This window comes from Trachypithecus francoisi, unplaced genomic scaffold (genome assembly GCF_009764315.1).
Source record: "Trachypithecus francoisi isolate TF-2019V2 unplaced genomic scaffold, Tfra_2.0 Lachesis_group7, whole genome shotgun sequence".
In the NCBI taxonomy this organism is placed as follows: domain Eukaryota; kingdom Metazoa; phylum Chordata; class Mammalia; order Primates; family Cercopithecidae; genus Trachypithecus; species Trachypithecus francoisi.
The window spans coordinates 65,758,528-65,764,600 of record NW_022681472.1 but is presented as its reverse complement, the minus strand read 5'-3'; positions in this window follow the sequence as shown (position 1 = coordinate 65,764,600).

Sequence of the window (6,073 nt, the reverse complement as noted above, 5' to 3'; positions counted from 1 at the left end):
GATGGATTAAATGTGGAGTAAGGAAAAGAAAAAAAAATAGGGGTGACTCAGGTTTTTGGCTTGAGCAATTGGACCAATGGTGGCCGTATTTGCTCAGAATGGGAAGAGTTCAAGAGAAACAAGTTTGGGAAAATAAAACTGAAATGTCTATTAAAATATCTATGTGGAGGCACCAAGAGTAACTGCATATATAAATGTGAAAATCAAGGGAGCTGTCAGGAGTAGAGTTGTAATATTGAACCTTTCTGGCATTTGTGTGGTAATTAAAACCATGGGAACAAATGAGGTCATCCAGGAAGAGTGTAGAGAAGGAAAAAAGGTCAAAAATGGATTTCTGAGGTACTTCCACATTTAGGTAGAGGTAGAGGATGAAGAACCAACAAAACAGCCAGAGAAATAACAGCCCAAAATGTAAGAGCAAAACTAGGTGACTAGCAGTATAAAAACCAAGAGAGGAGAGTAATTCAAGAAGAATGGAGCAGTCAATTGTGTTGAAGTCCTACCAAGAGACTGAGTAGTAATATGAGAATCGATACATATTCACTAGCTTGACAGCAAGGTCTTAGTGACTGTGTCAAGATCAGTCCTTGGAGAAATGGGGATGGAAGGCCACTTGGAGCAGGTTGAAGAGTGAATGAAAGAGAGAAAGTGGAAAGAAATATGTGCTGCTGATTTTTTTTAAGTTTTACAATGAAGGAGAATAGGAAATCGAGTGGTAGTTAGAAGGAGATATAAGGTCAAAGGTTAATTTTTCAATATTGAGAAGAGACAGAACATGTTTGTATGCTTTTGTGATTGGGTCAATGAAGAGAAACAAATTAATGACATAGGAGGGAATAAAATAAGAAAAAATTATAAATTAATTGAGGAAGGAGAGCCCTTGAAAAGAAGGGATAGGATCCAGGGCATGGGAATATGTGTGTGAGGAGAGATGGTTTGTCTCTGATAGGACATTTCTACTGGAATACACACGTGTCTCAAGCACACACATTTGTATTTACACGTCTTGCAGCTCTCGTCAGCAGTAGAAGGATTTGTTTGAAATGGAAGGGAAACTATTTCTGGAGGTGAATAATCGGAAGTGTCCTGAAATAATGAGCCATGCTGACTCAGGTCCTTTCCTGTAGTCCTGCCCAGATCAATACTTAGACACTGGTATCTTCCTTAAAGTCCCCCCTTGTGCTTATTTTAAGTCATTGCTAAGAGCATTTTTACTTAAAAAAAAAAAAAGCCTGTTTTGAGTATCTGCTTGTTTCCATATAAACAAATATAACTACACAAACTCAGCATTGTTCTTCATCAATTCAAGTTGGAGGGAAAGGATAGGCTCTGGTTAGAAAGAATTCTCCACAAACCACAAATATTTATTAATTGTCAGATTGGATGCAGCTGATCACCAATAGCAAACAGTTTTATTGTCTTAATGTCCTATATCCTCCTTTACGTAAACCAAAAGATTCAAACAACCCATTGGAGACACTGGACAACCCCTCACCCTCCCTCTCCTCCTTCTTCAGGGTTTCAGCTGTATAGTCTGTGGAAAATTACTGCTTTTATTCAGAACAGTCTCTCACAAATGAGTCCCTTGTAGTAAATAAAAGATGGAACATGTTTGCCTTTTGGAAGCCCAAGGCATTGGCTGGTTTTGTGGACAGGATGATCTGATTCCATAGAAAGAAGTGCCTCGAAGTTGCTTTCAGTAATTTGAGTGCCTGTGATGTACAAACAGGCAGGAAAATGGAAAAAACAAGAACAATCCCACTCTATTGAACAAATTGCTGTCCCATCAAAGCAAATGTTAAACATTTCCTACAGTTACGTGTGCAAACATTCCAATTTATAAGAAAAGATTTTTCCCAAAGGGATATGTTGACCTTTCCAAGTTGAGCTGTTCAGAAAAGAGGGAAAAAAATGCAAGGCACTCAGATGCCAAGCGTTTCTGACATTTGTGGCAGAAGAAAAAGGAAGTCTGTGATTTGCATTTATCATTTGCCCTGCCTAAGTAGTGGTTGGGTCTGATATGTCTTCCTCTTGAGGGTTTTTCATTTTGAAAGATTTGGGGTAGTTTCCCATTTCCATTTTGGGTCAGTGAGCACTTGAAAAAATTTTATTTCCTTCCAATCTTGCCGGCAAAATGTGCACAATGAGGCAGTAGCCTAGGAAATTAATAGTTTATAACAAATCTTGAAAGAATGTCATCAGACTCTCAATTGTCCTGAACAAAAACAATTAGAAAGTCCAAATAGAATAAAACAGGCTTGTATCAGGTAATTATTTTAAACCCACTGGATGCACTGCTGTGACCACTAATTTTCCCACAATCATAATGATTGTTATAATGGTTACCATAACTTCAAAGAATTTTAAAATTTAAAAAAGGTTTAAGTGCTACTTAAAAGTTTTTGTTAGAAGATTGAAATATTTTTAGTAGCATTCAAGTTTGTTAAAAGATGTACAACTTTAACATGTATTTTACACATTTAAAAACTCCAATATATAAAACACATACAAATGAACATACAGGCTGGAAGCCCTGCCACTGACCTCCCCTTACCCGCTGCGTGGGTCCTGGTATTACTTCTGAGAATGACTTGCATGTCATTTCCCTATATACCAGGTTCTTTGAAAACTTCCAGTTCACGTAAGATCTCATGTATGAAAACTGTTAATTGAAATACTGCTCTGGTTAATGCTGAAGATATGTTTCTCTATTGCCCTAAATAAGGAATGCTTAACAGAATTGTTTTCTAAACCTTTGTTACAAAATTTGTCTGCCAGTGCTCTCTTGGTCTAACTATGAAGAGGACCTCATTCTCTCTCCCTCAGATTATAGAAGCCATGTAAGTATCTGGGACTATCATTATACATATAAGATGACGATGTATTATAAAATCAAGTCTGACTCACCTTGTGAATATTAAAAGTAGGTACCATGGCTTCTCTAATTTGATGGTGCAGTTAAGAACCTCATTCCCCTTCCTCACAATTAAATAGCTCACAGTGTTTGAAATGGTTTGCCAGCCTCACTTTCTACAGTAAACAATAGGTGCTGGCATTTTAAACTGACCTTTAATTCTTCTGAATCAGCACATTATTTCTAGCTTGTTGGTTGTATACAGAAAATGAAAAATGAAAGCAGACAATAATTTTTACATCTCCCACTGGAAGTTGTACACAGACAAGTTTTAAAAATGATCGCCCATGCACTGTCTCACTCTATAAGGGCTCCTTCTAATCAAGACAGATTAGGTAATTACGAGGTTCAGATGCACTGCAGAACCTCACAAAGCTATAAAAGCACTTGTATTTTCACATTTTAAACTTAAATGTGACAAGTTAAATATATCTGTATTCTTACGCACATCTTCACTTAGCACTGCAATAAAACGCTGAGTTAATTTCAGAGGCCACTATATCTGATGATGGCGTTTTCTCCATAAAATAGGTAAGCACTGCGTTTATTCAGGAATAGTCAACAGGTTTGGAAATGGCATTGCTGTATAAGAATTCAAATTAAGGTTTGAATATTTTAACAAATAAAACTAATTATGGGCAGCAGTTAATATCTTATAAAGAGCCAAAATTGTTCCAAGAATAAGTCAACATACTGATCAGAGTATGTCCTTTGAATTTTCTACACAAGGAGATGTTCTCTTCTGTGCCATTCATTCTCTAAACCAAAACCTAAAGACACTCGCTAATAACTGACAAGGTCAGGGACAGTTTGTAGCAGGAAGGCCTCTAGGTAAAATACTGGTCTGCACATGCATAGAACCTGTGGTCTTGACCTCATTATAATTATGACCCCATCAAGTGAGCTAATTGGCTTATTTCTGCAGATGTGTGAATATAAACCACATTTCATTTTGCCTTATCTGACCCAAATGAATTGCAAATACATAATTATATGGCACTGATATTCAACTACAGTTGTCATTTATATGAAAATAAAAACCAAGCTAATTTTCTTCATATTTATTAAATTACTAGAAAACAAAAATTGGTATTATCTTCTATAATTTGTAATGTTATCTTCATTAAGAACTAGGAGAAACTTTAAAAGGCTTTTTGGCAGCTCATAGTTCCATCAAGAGAGGCCTCAGAAATCATAGTCCACATAGACTACTGATTAACCACTATTATAACCTCCTCTCAAAGGCTGCTATTTTCCATCCCATTAATCAAGTACACAATTTATTTTCTAAGCCTTGGTTTCCTTATATGTGAAGTAAGGGTAGTATCTCTCTTACAAGATTGCTAAGAGTCATTGATATAATTAGTCAAAGACTCAGACTTACAATAAATGTTCTCTGTCTTGCTAAATTTCAAGTTCAATTTAAAGGTGTGTATAAAATACTTCAAAATTAGGCAACTTCTCCCACTCTTTGCCAATACCACTGAATGGTGAGATGTGGGAAGTATACAGGGCCTCATACTAACTTCCAACTACTGAGTGCTTATACTGAACACTTACGTACAGTCTCAATCCTTACAACCACCATTTGCATTTAAAAGACTTGCAAACTCTGGCAATTTGTTTAACGCTGTACTATCTCTACAGAAGCTCTAAGAACTCTGGGAACCTCTCAGAGCTGGTGTGATCTGATCAATGTACGTAAGGAAAGCATCTACAGAAAGACTCCCTGAAAGGAAGTCCCCTGAAAGGGAAGGCTGGGATAATCTTGGACTGGCTGCAGACTTTCAGTGAGCTTCTCTGCAAAAGTTTCCACTGGTGAATGAGCAGTGTCAGCAGGGGGTATACAAGGATAGAAACAAATGTGTTGTATGAGGGTAAAAGATGGTCAAGGAGGTCCCTAGAATAGAGTGTTTCTTTCAAGCTATAGATGATCGAAGGTGTCTGGTGAAAAAGCATTTTACTAGCTCTCAAAACTTACTCTGGTTATTGAGTATGCCCAATGGTCATGACCAAGAGGGATGGAAGATAAAAAGTAGAAGGCAATGTAAAAAAATCAAAATACAGTTGAGTACAAAAGGAGTGCCTAGCTGTTGCTGTAAGGTTGGGATAGTTTTGGTTACATTAAAGTGAAAGGAATTACACAAAGAAAAAAATAAATCTCTTCATATTGTATTAGGACAGATCAGTTCAAATTTTAAAAAAACTATGTAAATGACAAAAACAAGTGTATTAGCTACTAAATATGCTCTTCATGAACCTATTATCTTCTTCAGCCCTCCAGTTCACCTGAGAGGGTATAAGCTCCTTCCCTGGAACAATCTGTAGGCTTTAGTCCACTCCCAACCTCCAGCATGGATCCATTCAGAACCTTAACTGTCATGTTTGCTTACACACCTAAAGATTTCCTTTGAGCACGGGGCTTAATGAGTATGAAAATCATTGTTGTATTATTCTAAATCTGAACTTCATAGGATCAAACAAGATGAGTATGTTAGCTCTGACTGGCTCAAACCATCCTTTAGGAAACATACCATTCTCAACAAAATTCAAGCTTTTGGAACACTGACTATGGTTAGGTTTACACCATGGTGGTAGCTTGTAGTGTTGGAAGCTCGATCTAGATGCTGGTTTCTCTAGGTACCTTCTGCCCAGTCACCAATCTTCATCAAGAAACAACCTAGAAATAATCACCCAGAGGCGAGTGCATGTCAAAACTGAGAAATTTGGATGCAAAATTTAAAATTTTCAGTTCTAAAATATCAACTCAAGTAAACATGCTACAGGAAATGGCTACAAACCATGAGATTACATTAAAAAAAAAAAAAAAACACAAGGTAAGTTTCACATGTCTTTGATTACTTGTTATCTCAGTACATGAAATGTACAATTTTGGTAATGGCTAAAATGTCACTAACTCTATCTAAGCCTACCAGTATTTCTTATTACTTCTAATAAGCATCTAAAACTGACAATTCTTTATTGAAATCAATAAAACAAAAAATAGAAACCGTAAATTTAGTAGCTAAAGGAGACAGTATGCTACCATGAATTGTTTATCATATGCATTTAACTCAGTGACTACTTTTGGGATCAAAATATACCCAAGTTAATACAGGAATTTAGTTTACACATCACTAGAAATAAAATAAATTCCAG